The 21,897-nt window shown below is 42.1% G+C and overlaps 1 protein-coding gene across 1 annotated transcript in view; it reads right to left on the minus strand.

The window, feature by feature from the left end:
• The window catches only part of Sfl (N-deacetylase and N-sulfotransferase sfl), a 230,607-nt gene that overhangs the window by 143,062 nt on the left and 65,648 nt on the right, over window positions 1-21,897 (minus strand). The gene's annotated exons all lie outside the window — the stretch shown is intronic.

The raw sequence follows: 21,897 nt of genomic DNA on the forward strand, positions 1-21,897 counted from the left end.
GCAACAGTCAACGGGGAATGCGAATTGAGCGAAGGGTGCGAGGCGAATGCGACAATCGTCGTTTGTGGGTGGAGATTGCTGTGATCGATTGGTCTCCTCGACCGAATTAAACGCGCCCCCTTCTCTGTCCCACCCCCGACGACCCCCTGCACACCATCCCTCACTGTTGTGTCGTGTGTCTCGGGCCTCTTAAGGACTAAGCTCCTGGCACAATATTTGGTTTAATGGCCCCTCCACGGTCGTTTGTCACGGACCTCGCGTGCTATTCGCCGCCATTTTTCCCGTCCCGGCCGGCATCGAATCGGGAAAAATCGACACGGAACCTGTTCGATAATGTTCTCGTGGTTGTACCAAGTGTTTGAATATTTAATCGACCGTTAAAAGTGGTTTGCGTTGCCTTATGAAAATGGCACGGTTGAATTTATTTCGATTTTGCGCGATTTTTATAATGTATCATTGAATAAAGAACCGTGTATCATTATTTCCAGTGGTTGCGTCTTTAGAACTGCAATCATTGTGAAATAAAACGTCTGTAGTCGGTGATTTCATCGGCGATGGTAAGTGCAGTGTCAACAATGGAACTACCGAGCCCTAAACGAGACTGTTGTATTTATAATAATAACAGGATTGCATTTATTCAGATGCCATAGGATTTTCACGTAGTTGAGTAAAGACTAAAAAATTTCTCAAGAAAATATTTTTGTAACTTCGCGAATTGTAAAAGGAGAAATCTGAAATCCGCCATTTTCACGGGCTCGGTAGTCCAGGTGTTAAATTGTTACTATTTTGTGAGTCGAAGTCGTACAGTAATAGACTGCGAAAATAAAAATGTTATATATATAATAAATATAATTTATTTATTTCAAAGGTTGGATTTGTTTCAAAGGTTGGTATTTCAGTTTGCATTCTCCGACCTTATTGGACCGAAATAATTTGACAAATATTTTGCTCTGTGTTCTCCAGTCTTATTTACTGGGATAACACTGCAAATAAACGGCTTTAATTAATTCGGTGAATAAATTGAGTTAAATTCACCTGATCGTGTCCGATTTTCAGGTGGAGTCAGACGTTGACGAATTTTGTGTTTGTTTTCCTTAATTATTTTTTCAAGCAAATATTTGCCTTGCTTCAACATGTTTTGGTTATCAACATACAACATTTCAAAGTGTATGTTTAATCAAACAATACATGAACACAGGAACTATGATTAGAATAAAATGAAATCATCAACTATAAATGAATGCAAATCAATATCATACTAGAATAATTACGACCCAAACATTGCACGATATTTCTGAACTATGAAATCAAGTATGTCTTGTATAATTCTAATAGAATTGCAACTTTTGGAGCTTCAACGATAACAAGTAACATTATTATCACATCCACTCGAATACTGGCGTTAATTTTAACGTTACTTCGAAGGTCCTCGAATTAAATATTTCCAGGTCAAATTAATGATCGACTTATACTGTTGTTATTCCATTTCGACTCGGGATTGACCTGTGTTCCTAGAACGACCCGAGGGGACCACGTTCAGGTAAACACAGCGGTATCAGATTGTTAGCTTCTGCGCCGAAACATCGAACTGGATACTCCATTCGTTTACAATTATCCGATCAGTATACACCGTCAGCGGAGCCTCCGGCTGGATGTTTGATTTTCCGAGGAAGAATACAGAGAGAGAGAGAGAGAGAGAGAGAGAGAGAGAGAGCTCGAAGCGTCGCTCATCCTTAAAACCTCCCGGGAGCGTTACCCGTTAAGGAGCAGAGCGAGAAATGAGGACCGAGTAAGTAGATGTGTTCCATCGTAATGGGTTTCCCGCGAGTGTCAAGTTGAAAATCAAGAAGGAAACGCGCTGAATGGAGTGTCGGGATTCAATGAAACGAGGAGAAGAGAATCGGGAATATAAATTCGAGGGACGCCAGAAATAAAATCCGGGGAATGCCGTATAAATATAAGCACGCCAAAAATATTCGCGACGTTGAAACGGCTACCTGTTTGCGTCGATATATCCCGCTGCCAAATCGTCTCGATAAAGTCTAATAAACCAAGCGGGATAGCAGCGGGGGGGGGGGGTGTAGCTGAAATCCAGCAGCGATTCGACATAATTGACGAATCGATCCGCGGCCAGAGCAAAGTATCGCGGCGCCGTCATCAAAAAACGATTAAACAACGGCTACGACAACCGGCTGATCACCAGACTCGACAATTCCAATTAATCGATCGCGAGAGAGCGTTGCAATTTCACCGGTCCCGCTCCCTTTAATTTTTCTTTCTCCCCTTTCTTTTTTTTTTTACGCAACGTTATACAACGCTCCCAGCAAAGGGTCCATTAATCAACCACCCCCGCCACGATACTAATCCTTGCACGCTGTCAACCAGTCCTTGTGAAGCATATCCGCAAAGTAAATTCCAATCCAGTCTAAGCATTTTTTTTTACACACGTTTCAAACAGTGTTTGCAACCCGTTGTAGAATGGCGTCAATTATGACGCGGGGATCACGTATGTAATTATGTTTACGTCTTCTCCGGATTTTTGAAATTTTAAGAGAATCTAACCGACAATATCAATTCAGTTTGTCAATTACAGGATACTGGGGAGCAAATAAAAATTTGAGTGCCACGCCAATGCCTATAAAAGTCTCACAAGTAATTATCGTAACTATACAACATTGTCGCACCTTGTAGGTCTCAATAAAATTTGGTTTCATCGGGTAAGGAGAATTGAAAATTGTTCCGAGAGCACCGAGTCCTCCTCCGAGAAGAATATCGAGCCCCATTCGATCATTCTCGTCACCCGGGAGCTGACCCAACGCTTCTCCGCGTGCTGATAGCGATACCTTTTCGCGAACCGGGGAAACCGAATGAACGATCGCTGGGAAAGAGTCGTTCGCGACTCGGGATCAAGGAATTTAATTACATCGACGCCGGGGGAGGAGCCTGTCGATGAACCTCGCTGATACCACGCCCGTTCTCCCGCGATCACGCCGACAAATCTGTTTCAATCTGCTCCCAGCACCCTACTCGCCGAGAAACTGACACGGGAGTCTCAATCAGGCAAATGGAACGGAGAAAAGGTTCCGTTCGGGACTCTGTCTTTTTTTATATCCGGCCCCGGCGAAAATAATCGCGGTTTCGGAGTCACCACTGTCGGACCATACTCACGATAAAACGCGTTTTATCGTAGAATTTCGAATATTTATTTGACTATAGAATTTTGGAGGTTTCGAATGATTCTCCGTGGGATGAGTTTATAGAAATAATTACAGAGTCATAAAGACCCTGGTGAACAGCTTCGTGTAGTATTACTATTTACAGGAAGTAGATACAGTAAATCATTTTTGGTTAATTTTTTCAATTTTGTGCATTTACAACACAAGTATTCCTCTTCCAGATTCAAAAATTCAATTTTTCGACTGCAATTGTCCCATTTGTATGATTCTGGTACAACTATTGGGACACTCTGTATATAAATTAATTATCGAGACTTTCCACCGGATCTGCAGCATCCTGATCACACATTTACAGTTACGTTTGCGGCAGCAAAAGAGTTGAAGAGCTAGCAACTGGACTGAATTCTACGATCTAATTGCGCGTACGTCCCCGATGATTGATCATGCGAGATCGGGGGTAGATAAACGATGACACTTGAATTCTGAGCAGATAGAGACACCAATGCGGACTTCTGTGGTATAATCAACCGGCTGAAACGGGGCATTATGCGAAGGGAACGCAACACAACGTCGCGTTGTAGTGCCCGCGGTTGCGCAACAAACGTAGAATGTTGGTCTAACGAGTGGGATAATGCTCGCCTGTGTCGTAGGAATCTTCTGAAAAACATGTCCGACTTCCCAGAGTCGCTCTGCTGGTCACCAAAGTCAACCAACTCGAAGCACCTACTGCGATCTATCGAAACATCCTCGAGACGACTTTAGTGTCACCCTTGGCACTCGAGTGACGACTCTGAGGCGCAACTAAAAATTACTATTATCATTATTCGCATTATTTCTTACATTATTGAATTTAATAGATTACTAACCCTTTGCACTCGAGTGGTGACCCTGAAGCACCACTAGAAATTGTTGTGGCATTATTTCAAAGAAATTACAAAAAATATTAGAAAATATTTTTCACACTACAAAATTTCAATTCAATAGATCACTAAACATTTAAATATTATACGTAGAAATCAGATCCGTTTCGTATGAATAAAATGAAAATATTGTAAGACGGAAGAAAAATTTAGTTTTAGATTGAAACTAGCGCCGAGTGCAAAGGGTTAAAGGTTTAAGTACTGTACGAGTAAATTGCATCAGGTTCTAAACATTCTAGGTCGGTGGAGAAGTTTTCTAAAATACTTCTGAGCGCAAAGGGTTAATACTTTGAATATCTGAAGAACTGTAAATGGGTTTTTTTTTTATTTGATTTCTGAAGATCAAATTCTACAAAACGTCTGTACGATCATAGTATTATAAAATTGGGAAAGGGTGGTTTGTTTCTGCAAAAATTTTCAGCGTCTCTCTCTCTCTCTCTCTCTCTCAGCATTCTCGAGTCAAGGTCTCATCGGAAACGGTGGCGGCGCGCGGTACAGCGGGGAATCAAAGCTCGCGATCGGAGGCAAAAATTCCTCGGACAAATATATTTCGTTCTCTGAATAATTCATCGCGTCGGGGGCAATTCCGGGTCCCTCGAAATGTACGGGGCGAGGCGGGTGCTTAATTCAAGAGACACGTTTTGGCTCCCCGAGTGGGTCGTTAGTCGGACGCATCACGTGCGCGGATTTAAAGGGCGGAGCCGGCGGCGTAGGTGAGCCACGAACCCGCTTTCCAACGAACCCGGTTTGAGTAGTATAGTCTCGCCGAGGTTCTCCACTCGATCGCCGCGAAATCATTACGAGAGCCGTCCTGATTATTCCTGCGAGTGAACCCGTCTTTCTTCCGTTCGAAGAATATAGTACGCGAAGTAGATTCGGTAGGTCGAGATCAGACGTTTCAGTGTTTCTATTCGTTAGTATGGACGATAATTTTTATTAACTCTGAATAGCTAAACTTCGGTGAAAAAGACAACTAGAATGTTTGAGTATCGTGACATCAGATAATCCACCAAATGTTTGAAGTAATAGATTCAATAACAAATTTTTGCATTTCGTGAATCATTTTTCTTTATAACGTAAAATATTTTTGTTCTTATCACCATATTAAGTATCGTGCTGGTATAGTACTAGTTATATTGTACTAGTAAATATACTTGATTTTTTAAGGAACTATTAACATTGACAACAACGTTGCAACGCGAAGGTACGATTGAGAAATATTGTTAGTAGACAAATACACACAGGAAGTCCCACCACCGAAATTATTTATGATACCTAACAAACAAAAGTTGAATGGTATCGAGAGGAGTCTTAATTTGATGTCAATAGTTTTTTCTTTGTAGACGGAGGGGTAGAGGACATATGAAGGTCATCTTTACTTTTCCAAACGGAAGCATATATTTTTTAATGCACACGCAACTCGTCATTCCCAGTAAGAAATGATTAATCTATTTATACCGGGAGATCGTTAGATTCCATTTCATTACAATTTCGGCGATATTCGAGGGGGTCGATTTAAATGCGACACCGTGCACATATCTCAAACGAAACAATTTTACAAACTTCGACCGTGGTTTACTTTGTCCCGTCGACTCTGTTCCTGGTTCTGTCAGTCACCGCCTCAGTTTTGTCATGATTGGTCACGTACGAGTTTGAATGGTGGTTTGCGGTGTGCTCCGGTTGGTTAGCGCGAAATCGTCTTAACCGAAGGAGCGGGCAGGCATTTCGGACTGACTATTCCTGCAAATGGAGCTATCTGTCTTCTTCGTTGACCGCGGAATCTTGGGGTGTGGGGGAAGGGGGTGAAAAGCGTTTTATGCCTGGCCACCATAGGAATCGCACGGATCCAATTTCATCCGTGGGATTTCTCCAACCCATCCCCATCCACCCACACGCCCCACCCCCCTCTTCCTCCGGTGTGTAGACCGTTCCACCAGCTACCCCGGTCCTTCCACGACCATATTTACAGGCAGCTCGATGCACTCGAATGGCGTTTTAATCTGGCAAATGCGTTTCGCGCTTGCCCCTTCGCTTGCCCGCGAATGCGAAACCTTTTCCCGCCGGGGGCTGATCCATCCTGCGCCCCTGGAGAATGTGCGATTTTTTTTTTCGGACGGATGCTGCGGATGAAACGCCAGCGCCAGCCGTGAATTTTTTAAGCTTGAAAAGATTTTAGGGAAAATGGAGGCTGCTCATTTCTGCCCGTCGAAGGCGCCCCCGTCTTATTGGATCTTTTTCAGCTCGCCCTAGACTAGCGATCATTATTGGGTGGGTTGCTGAGTTTTAGCGAAAATTGAGACAGTCAATTATCCACGAATTAGAGAGTATTGCAAAATTGTAAAGTGTATGATAGAGCTGTAGGGAAACCTAAAAAAAAGTGGCTCGTTCTGATTATTAACCCTTCGCACTCGGCGCTACTTTCATTCTAAAACTAAATTTTTCTTCCGTCTTAGAATATTTTCATTTTATTCATACGAAACTGATCCGATTTCCACGTATAATATTTAAATGTTTAGTAATCGGTTAAATACAAATTTTGTAATGTAACAAACATTTTGTAAAATTTCTCGTAATTTCTTGGAAATAATGCCACAATAATTCCTTGTGGTGCTTCAGAGTCACCACTCGAGTGCAAAGGGTTAATGTATAAATGGACGTAATGTTTTAATGTGCTTCTGCATAAATCTAATACTATGCCATTACTCGCTAATATTAAATCGCTACTGTAATTGTTCGTTCTGATACCGTACACAGCGATCCTATTCAACCGTAGACATTTGTCAGAGGATAGAAAGAAAATATTTTCTAATATTTTTGCAAACGCAGAACGAGCGGAAACGCGTAAAGTTGCGCGCTGCGTATTCATTACTCACAGCCCCGTTGTAGAACTGGCCGGCTCGAACGGCAGGATTTCCATCCCCGATCAGTAGACAATAAAATCAACAGCGTTTTTTCCCTTTGTAATAGTCAGCCGGAGTATTTTTTATCGATTGACGGGGTTCCCGGAACCGTGCGCCGGCTGGAACATTTTCAGCGGCCGCGATAAATCTTTGTTTCGGCCGAAGCCCGTGACAACTTTTTCCCATCCGATCCCAAAGATACTGGAGGGGGTCCCGTGGAAAGAGTATTTCCAAACGATTTCCCGCTGTCACCGCTATTTCTCACCGGTGTGATCGGGGGTTTTCCGGTTGTTTCGCCGCGAGACAAAGATCCTCGGGATCGGTTTATCGCGTACGGAACCTAGCAGGCCGAAAAATATTTTCATTCGACAAGCGGCGACGATAAATATAATAACGGCCGGGCCTTCCGACGATCGGCCATCGTTTCAATAATTCAGCGATCCCCGTCGCTCCAGGATCGTGCAAAAGAGGGAGAGGGAGAGGGAGAGGGAGAGTGATAGCCGGAAACCCGTCGCGATAATTGTCAGTTCCGTGCTCGCGACCGGCCAAAGGAAATTTTCATAGTAAAAGCCCGCGTAATTGGTCCGCGCCGGTTGATCGCGGGCAAGCGGGCGAACGAGCGCAGAAGAAAAAAATTAATTTGAAATTGGATAACCCGCGCGAGCAGAGGAGCTCGAGCCCGGGAATTTCATGAACGTCACGTCTCGCATGAATTAGAGAAACGTTCGGTTAATCGCGGACGATCGGACCGCGACGACAACGAGCGTTTGCTGCCAAGACTATTTCGCGCTGTGTCAGCGAAGATTTCATTTTCTTTTTTTCATTTCCGACGGATACTGTTCCAGCTTCAATTACTTTGAAGCGCCTGTATTTGTTTAAAGACTTTTTATTGGGGCGTTTAGCCATTGTAACTACAATCGGGTTAAAGGAATTTGTCGTTGATATATATATATATATTTTAATTAAATTATTTAATGTTGCTTCAACATCAAAGGTCATTAGCAACACGGTACATTTTCTTACAATATATTATACATATTTGTATCCTTGGTTTGTTTGCTGTGAATTAAGAAAAGAGTTTTTATTAATAAGAATCCTGCGTTCATCAACCACACATGTATGTAAATCTACCCGGACGATTTTCGAAATTTCGAAAAAATTGCTGCGAGCAGTGCAATTTTAAACAACATACTTGTTGAAAAAAAGAATTCCGTTAATTATTTCAGAAGAAATTACCAAGTCATTAATGGAGCCCCTTAACACTAGGTTTACTGAGCTCTAAAAGTATTTTCCATTACTTTATAGAAATAACAAGAGTGTGCTGCCCAAATTTTGAGCCATTTTTCTTCAACACTAAACCTACCACGGTCAAAGTGACCGTTTTTCTATTTCACAATTATTGAAATAATAAAAACGTTTTCTTAGGAAATTACTGAACTGACTACTTTATTTAAGCACAAATTCTAATAAAATTCGTACAAAGTTTAACTAAATTCAATGTTCTCTCTTCTATAACACGTTTACACTTTTATATGTTTTCTGCTTGGTAGGTTCAGTGTTAATAACATACACCCAAAGAAATAAATTTGTTGAATAACTCCTCATGGATGTACCTTCAGAATCTTAATAATTGTAAATAAAAAATATTAGAACTCGCCATCTTGACGGGTCCCGTAAGCCTAGTGTTAAACACGACAGAAGGAAGAATCAATTTCTCTGGGGACTCTTATAAATCACAATTCCCACAAAATCTCCAAACTACATAGGTATAAAAATGTATACACAGTGTTTTCTCGATACGTGTCAGCAACACGGGTCTTGCCAGCGACGTATATCGTCCAGGAGATACTATTATTCTCTCATCCACGTGAACGTATTATGTTTACACACCTCGGCGTCCGAAGGTTATACCCGTGGGGATAGTACCGCGACTTCTATCAGCCAAGTATTTGCGACGTATATCGAGAAATTACTGTAATCCCAGGTTTCCGCGGACCACGGTGAATAATCGAGGAAATTGAACTAATTCGTGCCCCGAATGGATATTGCGGACTGTTTCAGCGCGTCGAGTATTCACGATGATTATTTCGAATTTTAATAACGCGGCTGACACGCGGATATCGGAGGGCGAGCCGGTTTATAACGAACAGGTCGACGATTAATTTCGCAAAGCGCGACAAAAAAATCCGGCTCGTCGAACGTCACGGGACGCGCGAAACGCCGATGAAAAATGTTTAGACGCGCCGCACGAGCGAACGACGTGTTAACGTTTCGGTGGGGGAGGGAGGGAGGGGGGGGGGCAAAATTCGGCCGGATGTTTGTTCGAATTCGCGTAGGTGTCGAGAACAACTCGTTGTTTAAAAGCTACGGATGAACCGCGATTTTCGCGCGCATTACCGCGACTTAAAAAGCAATTAACCGGCTGACGAGTCGGCGCCCCGGCGAAACAGAGCAGCATTTTTTTCCCCCTGGTTAACTATCGGTTTTTGTTGTTCTCTTTCTCTCTCTCTCTTCCTCTTACGTTCTCTATCGTCGCGCGAGTGTATTCCAGCGCAGTAAAGCCTGGTTACCGTTTTGAACAGAACAGAACAAACAAAAAAAAAAACAGTTATTTGTTGATGGCCGCTCGCGCGTATTCCGGGCGACTGTCGGAGAGATTTTAAAAAACGAGCGTTCTGTGTTCATCCACCGCTAGGAGCTACAGTGATCATCCTGAACTAGCATCATGGTCGGGATCAATGGAAATTATTGAAAATGGCGAAAGAGAATGTCTCTGGCTCGGTGTGTACGTTCATTAGATCCGGGACACTTAGTTTGCATTGGTTAGGCTGCGTTAGCTAGTTGAGTTAGTTTGTAGTCGTTTCGTCAAGTTTATGCTTCCGCTGATTAATTTAGATATGGTCTGGCTTAATCAGTTTGCGTTAATTGGGTCTGGGCTTGGTTCCGAATCTGTTAGTTTGTGTCGATTGTGTTGAGTTGCGTCTGTATCGATCGATTCTTCTTGGCCCTGGCTCAATTAGTCCCGTTAATGGTTTCGCTGCCTCGTCGATCGCGTATAAAGTGTCGCAATTTCTCAAGCAACCTCCAAAATCGATTCTTAGTATAATCTGTTGAGTAAACCAGTACTCTGTTAGGATACACAATGTGCGACAATTCGATCCTCATATTATTAACCCTTTAGACTCGACTGTCTTCTGTGAGACGTAGCTAAAGAAATATTGCAACTCAAAGCAATTCTCAAACTCAAAGTTTAATGAATCACTGAACGTTCGAGCGTGGGACAAATAAATATTTAAAATGAATAAAATCGGGAAGAAAAATTCTGGAGTGAAAATAGCTTCGAGTACGAAGAGTTAAACTAATTGCTCTAATTTTGCGAGACCTTTATGGACTTTTACGAGCGTTCACGAAATCCGAAGTTGGTCAAATTTCCTCCAATTATACTGATCTAAATTCTTTCGCTTTTTAGTCAATTTGGGCAGATTAAGTCTGCGTCCGACAGACAAAAATTGTCAAAAATTGTCTCGGCTACGCGAACCAGCAAAAAATTCGAAACTAGGAAATCTCGCAAACGGAAGAATTAAAGAATTGGAGATTTCATATTTTCACGAGTGTCGCACCGAGGTCGATTATCAGCGTTGCAAAGTATATTCTTTCGGGGAGTCGGCACGAACCCCAGCGGAAAATTAGTATCGCGTTACCCGCGTCACGGTTTAATCGCGAAATGAAACGCTAGACTCGAAAGCACTGCAGCACTGCAAATTTGAAAAATATTGCGTTTCAGAGAGAAGAAGAGATGAGAGCTCCGGTTGAACCGGTCGCTGCGTTCCGTGGCTCTCGTCGAGCATTTTCTCAACGGAACAAAACTGAAATCATCGCTTTTGTGCGCGCCGGTTGCGTGTCCCCCGAAGGGTGGAAGGTAAACAGCACGTTTGGTGATTAGTTCTTATCAGCGACGCTTTTTTTCCGCTCCGACCGATAAATTCCGGCGGTTTTGTTTCGCGAAATGAAAGCTTATCTCTCCGTTACCGAAAGGCGAAACTTTGGGAAACAAACGTTTGGATATACCGAGATTCTAATTGTGCACAAAAACCGCCAGATCTAGATTCGGTTGCAGAATAGTTGGCAAATTTATCTGCTCATCGATGGAAATTTCAGTCGTAATTTATCTGTTCACTCGGCGAAAGAAAATTCGTAAATCTATTTGAATCAATCATAAAGTCATCCGCAGTAAAATAACACAATAAATCCTTCCAAGGTTGTCATCAGGTGAGCAAATTAATCTGTAGCACTTTCCTGGGGAAGTTGTTGATCATTCTACTCTAGAAAATAATCTCAGTGAGCCCTTACAGTAAATCATCAGCCATAAGAGTCCTAGTGTTCATTTAAAGATAGCCAAATAAATTTTATATACTTTGTTCAATCGTAACTTTGTTTAAACCTACCACGGTCAAGATGACCGGTTTTTTATTTCACAATTATTGAAATTATATGATAATAATAATAGTACAAAATTTAACTAAATTCAATCTTCTCTCTTCTATAAGACGTTTCACTTTTACATGTTTTGTGCTTGGTAGCTTTAGTGATAATCACAAGTGCACAAGCAGGAGAAACGCATAATTGAAGGCAGCAATTTTTCCCCGACCTTCCGGGAAGAAATATCCGAGCTCTTGATTGGATTTATGACGTTCCCGCTGCAGATGACAGTCGGGTTAAAAGGTTAAAGATATCAAAACGCATAAATTCCGCGTACAGTCGATCGCAGGACGCGAGACGATCGCGTCCGCGAGGATCGAGCTCGTAAAAATCCGTGGTCGTCTCGCCGATGAAACGTCGTCCGTCTATCGGTGTCGAAATGACAGCGGCTCCGTTGACAGATCAGGGTCCGGTTGCGGCCGGCAAAAATATGGCGGTGGAATTCCGCGCGCGGTCGCAAACGCGCGCACCCCCCGAAATCGTGACGTAAACCGTGGCGGATCGGGGCCGACGGGACAAACGAGGATAATGAAAGCATTTCGCCCACGGCTTCCGGTCCATATTGAAAAAAAAAAAAAAACGGCGAAAGAGAAGGGAACAGCAAAAAAATATCCGACGATGGTTTTTCCGGTCGCTTGATGCGGCTGTCGTTAACGAGTCGTGGTATTTTTAATAACACCTGTGCCCCCGTCCGGATTCTGGGTCAGAACTGTAATGGAGAGACTTTTATTTGACTGCTTCGTGTGTGCTCATGCTGGTGGTGAGTCGGTTGATTGCACCCGGTGTACACTGTAGAATCGGGGCGGTTTCTACCTGGAAAACCCGAATGCTCGATCTCGAACAGGATTTTCTTCAAGGTAAAACGAGCTTGCGGGAGTGACGAATGTGTCTGGGCACGGATGGCTGATTCTACTTGAGGAAAACGTCGATGGGAATGCGGGATTATCCGCGAATTTTACGGCATCCTCTCGGTTTACATAAACTTGGGAATTTTTGTCGAGTCTACCGATTGCGTTCTACGTGTGAGTGGCTGATTTTTTTTTCTACACATTTTGTAAGTATTCAGTTCATTGAAATCTCTTGCTTCGTTCGGCTGACTTTCGTTGAAAGTGAAACCAGACTTAGATAATTCATTCCGATTTTATAAAATTTATCCAACAGCTTGTGTCGTAAAAAGAACGAAAATTTATTCTTCATACGATCTCAGGATGGAAATCCACCTATTTTCTCTGGTTTTCCTGCGGTTGTGTTGTAACTGTCGTGTATTCAATGTATGAAGGTATTGCTTCATGCATTGTTTTAAATATGGAACTATGAACGAAACACGTTTTGTTGAATGAAAGTTTTGAATCAAAACGGATGTTGTTCGTTTGGTATGATTCTTCAGGGTTACACTGACCCGAACATAATACAAGGAATTTATTTATTTTAAAATATATTATATATTTTTTTTTTCTTTCATGAACCTTCGAAACGAAATCTGTTGAAATTCTGTGCTTCTAAATTTGCTTCTATTTTTTCATGATTTTCTGCCAAATCACAATGTAAACGATACTCGTACAGAGATCCAAACAGATTCATAAATTAAATCACAAAGTCAATAATAATGCCAGGAGCGTGTCTTTCATTCCCGCAAGTAGAAATGGTAAGCAATGGCCAGACACGTTCTCCGCATAATCAAGAAGCACTTTCGATCTCTGTACAATATCTAACAGTCTGGTCTCGTGCACTAAAATTAAAAAATAAAATTTGTAGTAAAATTTATTCTTCATACGATCTCAGGACGGAAATCCACTTATTTTCTCAGGTTTTCCTGCGATTGTGTTGTAACTGTCGTGTATTCAATGTATGAAGGTATTGCTTCATGCATTGTTTTAAATATGGAACTATGAACGAAACACGTTTTGTTGAATGAAAGTTTTGAATCAAAACGGATGTTGTTCGTTTGGTATGATTCTTTAGGGTTTCACTGACCCGAACATAATACAAGAAATAATTTATTTTACAATATATTATGATTGTTTTTTTTTCTTTCATGAACCATCGAAACGAAATCTGTTGAAATTCTGTGCTTCTAAATTTGCTTCTATTTTTTCATGATTTACTGCTAAATTATAATGTAAACGATACTCGTACATAGATCCAAACAGATTCATAAATTAAATCACAAAGTCAATAATAATGCCAGAGTGTCTTTCATTCCCGCAAGTAGAAATGGTAAGCAATGGCCAGACACGTTCTGTACGTAATCAAGAAGCACTTTCGATCTCTGTACAACGTCTAACAGTCTGGTTTCGTGTAATAAATTTTGAAGCGCACATTCGACTCGGTACAGACGTCATCTCTGAAGGGTTGAAGCAGGAATACTTTTATCCCACCGCCAACCCTGGTGCCGTTTCCCCTAACAAACTGTCAGAATCCGGATTAAACGGGACTTCCGGCGGAACCGTGCGTGCTTTCGGCACGCAATAACCCGCGATTCCCAACGATACGAAATTTCATAATGTCCGTAATTATCCCGGATAAGCCGACTGTCGCGTACTCCGCGTAATGTACGCCCCTCCCCTCAACCTGATCCGGGTAATGAAAATATCTGCCGGCAGGGCCTATTTGTCCATTGTTATTAAGCCCGCCGGGGAAGGTAGGGTTGGCAGAGGGTACAGCAAAGTCGATAGGAGACCGCGTCTCCGCTATTCTCGTCCGGGCTTATCGAATTAGCTCGCAAAATATCTTCAGAAGGATTCCCCACGGACGCCCAGATTTAAGAACGGGATTTACCGGAGCCGAGAAGAGCGCACCGAGCCAGCGGGGCGGAGAGAGAACCTGCTGAAAGAACGAGTCGTCGAGTGCCGTCTCTGGCTTCTTGCTCGTTCCTATTTCTTTGAACGAGTATCTCATTCGAAAGTACGTATATTATACCGCGTGCAGCAATACTTGCGCGCTGAAATCCCGAAAAATTCAGGAGCCACAGCCTTCTCCACAAAAGCCTTTCCTTCAGACCTAAAAAATGGCTGCTTTCTCAGCTTAAAACGCTTCAATCGTCACTTTCTATTATATGACTTTACATTGGTTTGTTCTTTACAGATTTGCCCGTAGAAACGGATTTTCGGGAATTTTTCTTTTACATTCAAAAGTGATTTGAAAGTATGTATATCGTGCAACCTGCCATAATTTTTCTAAAAATTCTTGAGCAACAGCCTGTTCCTCCGGACGCTGTACGGTGAGCACAACCCCTCAATATTGTATAAACAAAAGAATCATCCTGCTTGAATTTTGCAAATGAAAAAATTACTACACGTTCTTCGGTATATGTACTTTGAAATAAGTTGCCCGCTGAGAGATGCGGTCCATCAGTTTTTCCAGATCGTTAGTCAAGCACGAGCCCTGAAACACGCCGAAGAGAAGACCGAAGCGGGTACGAGCCGAGGTTCTTCAGCCCAGGAGGAAGATACCCGGCAGAAGGTAGGAACCGTGAAGGACCATCTCGCATCCGCGGCTCGTTCCCATTGGCCCCGGCTCGAGGACGAAGACGAAGACGGAAAACGCGGAATCCTCGCGGCGGGTGCGGCCCCCGCGCAAATAAACTCTTGTCGCGAGTCGCTGCGGGACTCGCCAGAGTAATAATATGAAAATCCATCCGTGATTCCGCGAATGAAACCGGGACAGACGTATTCAGGACGAATAAGCCTGTCGCGGGAACGGATGGCTCCGCCGTCGGAGCCGTCGCTCCGGAAAAAACGCGTTCGATTCTCTCGGATGCGTCGGGAGCCAGTCGCTTCTGTATCCAGAGGGGAGAGTGTCATTTATCGGGGTGGCTTCTTCGGCGTGAAAAAAATATTGTTGGCTGTCTTGTTGCTGGCGTTGGCGGCGCTATGCCTTTTTAACGCGGTCGACTTCATCCCGCAGGTTGATGGGAAAGTTTCGCTTCGGTGAATTCAGCATTGTAAAATGAAACCATTCGTTTGTTATGACCATTCATATATTTTGTACCTTTCTCTGCGAGTACTTTGTTAGACTAAAATGACTTTATGAGGGATTTGTAAAGAATGCTTTTGTATATTGAAGTAGTATTAGATAATGGGTTATAGCCCGGGGGAACGACATCAAACACGCGTAACTTTTAAACCGGTGAATTCCTCGCCTTAAAACTTCGATTTTTGGCATTTTCGCGTCAAGATGTACAGGATTGTGTAGCAAAAATTTTTTAAATTCTGGGTTGACTAGGTGAAGTTTAACCGAGGGAGGAGAAGGCATTATGAGTCAAAGGTAAACTGTCCAGCAGGGCCTTTAGCAATATTCTCGAGAGAATTACAGCACCATTAAACTTCTGTGCGACAAATGAAAATTAATATTGATACAGCTCCCCGAAGCGAGTGTGGTTACACGTCTCATCCAGCATACTCGTCCCACGTAAAAATCCGACCAGATTCTTCTCTCTTCGGTAACATCGCTTCAAATACGTGCTTCGCACAGCTACGACAGGCGCAGGTTATCAACCAGCCATTCAAAGCGAGCGTGCCCTTAATTAAAATGTTTTCCTTGAATAGCATTTGAAAGCGGCCGATTCGCGTCGCTCCTAAACGCTCAGTTTCATCCGAGCAATCTCGTTCGATTGATCAAGCACCAGAAAAACCAGAGCAGCTCGCGGTCTCGAGAATTCGAGAATTTCCGAGATCTTCGACGACCGAAAACACTCGAGGATCCGAGCGCGAAACTCGCATAAACGTCGTCGTCTCCGTTGAATACTCCTCGACAGTTTTTCAACGTGTTGGAATCCGCGATTTTCATAAGCAATTACGCATGTGGATGTTTACTGTATACGAGATTGAGAGGGGGGTAGGTATTCAGTTTCGAACACGTGGTTGACGTCATCATTAAGTCGAGTGCTGGCCTAACTACCAGCTCGCGTGCTTTACCCCCCGCGCGGCGTTAATCGCTCGATTGCGCGCGAACACGTTTGGAAAATCGCCACCATTTTCTGCTGTCTATCCTCGAACACGTGAACATAGTTCTCGCGGTTTTGTTACGGCCGAAACGCTTCCACGTGGACGATGTTACGCGAAATTCGGGCTAATTGGCTTGGACTGCGCGAAAATATCTCCATTTTTATTGTTTGCGTTTATTGTCTGACTGACAAGTGAAGCCAGATTAGGCGTCAATTTGCGTGCGATTTTTATCGACTATTAGTGCTGAAAATATTGTTTGACGCGTGTTTTTCTCGTGTCTGTGTTCGTTGGCTTTTAGGCGATGAAAAATGCAAGACTAAGCACTCATCAATTTGCATGCGATTTTAATGCACCTTTGACAAGAGTGCTAAAAATATTGTTTTGACAACTATTGTATATTCGCCGACTATTATGGGATAAAACTGGTGGTCCGAATTGGGGATGAAAAACTGGAAGATTAAAAATCAATTCAATCAATTCAACTCAGTCGATTCATTATTTACAATAGTGGAAGGTGTTGCATATTGTAGAACAATTTATTCATCCTTTTGGCAGTGAACTATAGTTCATGTATGCGTAATTAACACTAAATGTACCAAACACTAAATGCAATTGGCGAACGATGCCTTGGGAAAATGAAGGCATTGAATTTATTTTTATACAAATTATAATATAAGAGATGCTTGAATAAGGAAATCCATTCCATCATTTTCCATGAATTCTATAGCCTCAGTAAGCAAAAGTAATTTAATCGTATTTAATATTAATAATTAATTTATAATAATCTGTCACAGCACTTTGCAAAAAATATTCGAACAACATTTCTTAACACACACTTTAAACAAATGATTTCTTATAAACTCTGTGTATGATATCTCAATTTCCACTAAATAGTGTGCAATCTATGTGAAACGGATTATTAGAATGGTAATAGCTCGCAGACATTCAATCAAAACATTTTCCACCCTCAATTTCGATTGACATTTCCAACAGTTCAAAACGGGCTTCATCCGGGGCAATTAATTGCAGATAAAGAAAACGAGTGCGGAATATTTCTCAAAGCTCTGTACCATACACAGAAAGCATAAATTTCACGCATCCCTGAATATTTCGCAAATACTTTGGCAATTATCTCGCAACGAGAATACAGTTCGTCCACGGTTCGAAATATTTTTATAACCGAAATGTCATTTTTCGCGGCGCGGGAATAATTGCCCGAATTCACCGGTCCCGTGTGCTCGATTCGAATTTATCGGCAGTCGAATCGGTCAGCAGCGTCGTTTTCGCCCGTTAATTCCCGCCCCGTTTAATACAGGTTATTAGCTTCCTCGGCGTTCCGATTATTTCGACGCGAATTCCGCACTAGAATATAAATGCGCGCCTGAATTTCCCGACGTTCCAATTGTTACGGGATTAGCCGACCCCGATTTTTATCATTTGTTTGCTGCATATATCAATGGATAATCCACTACTTTCTTCGTCGGATTGCTACGAACAATACCGTTAAAACGAGATATCCCGCCTGTATTTTGTTCCCGAAATGCGTGATGCAACCTCAATCCTGATGCACACCGTCAAACGCATGAGGAATTTTGCGCGATGCATTCTTGCACTGTCCATGCATTTAACGCTAAACCTACCGACGCTTCTCGTATACCAGTTCCTAACTAGTCAAAATGACCGGTCCTTAAAACAAGTTATTGTTAATACATTAAACGTAGGTAATAGTCAATTTGTTGCTGAATGATTGGCATTGTAGTTTTGCACCTTATTCTTATGTATTTACATTATTACTGGACTGCGGATTTTATGCATTTATGACAAAAATTAGTAGGTGTAATTTTAAGTAGAAAAAATATTAGACAAATTCAAACCATTTATTATATTATTTTCAATCTGCTGAACATAATAAGAAAGAAAATAAATTTCTATGTGACTTCAGTTCGGTGCAATTCAAGTAAAAAATGTTTATTTTGCATAAAGATCCGAAGTCTGATTATTACGAATTAATTTTATTATTTTCTTCTTTTTTGTACGACAATATTGGTCGAAAAATCGAAAAATTCTTCGTACAATAATTGTTTAGAGCAACAACAAGGGTTCAAAAGTATTTTTTAGCAGACATTCAGTTCTAGCATTGAAAGTCCATTGGCGATGGACATTTTCGAGGAAGGAGAACAGCGCAAAATTTGATAAATTGAAATACACAACAACATTGATTGAAGAAATCCTTCTGTAACAATTTCTTAGTAGAGTCAAGAGATCGACGAGAAAAAAGAAATTATATTTAACCGTAGCATGAAGTAGAAAATCGACGGAGGACAGTTACGAGGTAGGAGCAACTAACAGTCCGCAAAGTGGTTAAAAACCGAACGAACGTCCGTGTAGCAATTATTTCGGAGAATGGAAGGTCGAATAAGCGGAACGGGGAAGGTCGGAAAATATATTTCCGGGTGCTCGACGTTCGAAGCATGATTGCAGCAGGAAGTGGAGGGTCGACGGACAGTTTCGAGGAAGTATCAGCACGTTCCCGTCTCGAACGACTAGTCACCGGAGTTAATTCGTACGAGTTCCGAGTGCGCGACAGATGTTAACACTGAATTAACACGTAGGACGCGCCGGCTCGGAGTGCCGAGGCGAGTTAACAACGTAGCCCGGGCGTCGATATGATCGCAATTTCAGCTTACAACCATAATTAACGCGCACCGTGCATCGGCACACTTGACTGGGCTCCACTAAAACGTACTTTACCGACCATTACCCGCGATGGATGCCACGCCGCGGCGAACAACGATCCATCGAACGCAAAACTACAGGGGAGGGCCGCGGCCGTGTCCCGTTCACCGCCCGTTCTACGCGCGAAATACTCGCGACAAAACAAAAAAAAAAAAAAAGGAACTTTCGCGCCGAGCGATTTATCTCGCGGGCCGATGTTAACGAAAATTTCATTCGATTATCGCGGCCGCAATGGACTCGGTTCCACGCTTTCACTAGCCAGCTAATGGATGAGCCTGATCGTCAATGGCGTGTCGACGCTCCCTAAATGGTACAAACGCGACAAAGTTATCGATACTTTCCATCCCAAACCCCCGAACCCATTTGACAAACGCTATGCGCTACACCGAATTTCTATTACACAGCTTTTCAACATTTACGGTCATTTTTACCATTTTTTTAAATCGGTAAATCGGGTGATAGGTACTGAAAATGGTACAACTCTGTTTTGTTATCCATACTTCAATTTTAACTCGGAGTTCTGTAGGTACATTTTTGTGCAGTATTTTTTATATATAAACAAATCTTCAGATTTTGTTTGCACTATACCGAATTTCTATTACACAGCTTTTCAACGTTTACGGTCATTTTTACCATTTTTTTAAATCGGTAAATCGGGTGATAGGTACTGAAAATGGTACAACTCTGTTTTGTTATCCATACTTCAGTTTTAACTCGGAGTTCTATAGGTACATTGTTTTATAGTATTTTTTATACATAAACAACTCTTCATTATTTTGTTTTTACTATGCCGAATTTCCATTACTCAGCTTTTCAACATCTATGGTCATTTTTACCATTTTTTTAAATCGGTAAATCGGGTGATAGGTACTGAAAATGGTACAACTCTGTTTTGTTATCCATACTTCAATTTTAACTCGGAGTTCTATAGGTACATTGTTTTATAGTATTTTTTATACATAAACAACTCTTCATTATTTTGTTTTTACTATGCCGAATTTCTATTACTCAGCTTTTCAACATCTATGGTCATTTTTACCATTTTTTTAAATCGGTAAATCGGGTGATAGGTACTGAAAATGGTACAACTCTGTTTTGTTATCCATACTTCAATTTTAACCCGGAGTTCTGTAGGTACATTGTTTTATAGTATTTGTTTTTAGATATAGACACCCCTTCACAATATTTTTTGCACTATACAGAATTTCTATTACACACCTTATCAACACTTGCGGTCATTTTTACGATTTTTCTAAACAGTGTAAATCTGAGGTTAGATACTGAAAATGGTACAAATCTGCGTTATTATTCACATTTCAATTTTAGATCCAAGACTTTCAGTCTTACACACTAGGGTAGTAGAACCCGGGTCCACTTTGACCCGGTATTTTCCAGGCATCACCCAGCCATTAATTTCAATGAAAAGTTCTGCGATTGAATGCAATGAGAATACCAACGGATCTAGATAAAATACCATTAAGAATACATTTAAAAAAATTGATGAACAACAGTCTAACTGGTATTAAAAATTTCCATCTGTACGATCTTCAAAACCGCCCTAAAGCTAGCTTAATAAATTCTCACGATTTTTTAAAGAAAATGGCACTTCGTAGTCAGGGTAAAGATGGTGTCACTCGAGAGTTAAACCAAATATGGTAAAAATTGACTTACACCATTTTCGCATTGTACTGGTCAATTAATTGCTTGGGAGCCAAAAGCTCGCTGACCACGCCAACGGGAGCAGTTCCGAAAAAATTGTGCAAAATCAGGGGGGGGGGGGGGGAGAAAATCGCATTCGCTATAACCCCCGTTCGTTTGGAAGTTCATTGGCAATGCAGAGCGTCGCCTAATCCGAAAGTGGGAATGAGAACGACACCGCGGACGAGCGGCAGTAAATCCACGTCGCGAAACTTGGTGTACGTGTGTGTTGGGCAACTCGCGACCGATAGGGGGGTTTATGAGAGCAAAGTGGAAGAGAGAGAGAGAGAGGAAGAGAGAGAGGAGGGGAGGGGGACGTTTTCATTCGCGACGGTTCACCCTGCTCGAAGAAACGGGGCTCGTCGAAGTAAAAGGGAACAAGGGGGATGGCAAACAGGGGAACTGTCCATCATCCGAGAATCGAACTTTGCTCTACGAGCTCGAATGGCTTCCAGGATCCCTTACAAGGCCGATCCTTTTTTACGAGCTGGATTTGGATCGTATTGCACGCCGTTCGGACGGATAGATGGCTATCGTCTTCTTCGCTCCGTTTTGATGGTGCTGGCACGATGGTCCGGGCTCGTTTGTTTAAATAATGGCCGTGTCATCTCTTCGTTACGGAATTTTTACGACGATCGGGAAACGAGGGTTTTAGATGCGGATTTTTATAAACAGAAATCATCTGGTTCGCGTATATGAAACTGATCGAATTTCAAGTACAATCTTTTCTCGATATATGTCGTAAATACCTGGCAGATAAAAGTCACAGAAATACCCCCACTACCGCGGGGTATACCCCGTCAAGGGCCTCGAAGGTCGACACTCGAAGTTAAACACGCTTTGGGTATGTCTCCTGGACGATATATGTCGCTGGCAAGACCTCTGTTGTTGACAAGAAAGGAGATTGCTTTTTAGTGGAGATTTCACAGTCTATCTGTTCAGTGCTTCAGCAATTTTTCTCGCCAATGAAGTTGAGATGTATACGAAGCCTGAAGCCTCCTCTTTACAACGAGCACACGAAACTTGATTTTTTCTACTGTTT

This window comes from Halictus rubicundus, chromosome 2, assembly GCF_050948215.1.
Source record: "Halictus rubicundus isolate RS-2024b chromosome 2, iyHalRubi1_principal, whole genome shotgun sequence".
NCBI lineage: Eukaryota > Metazoa > Arthropoda > Insecta > Hymenoptera > Halictidae > Halictus > Halictus rubicundus.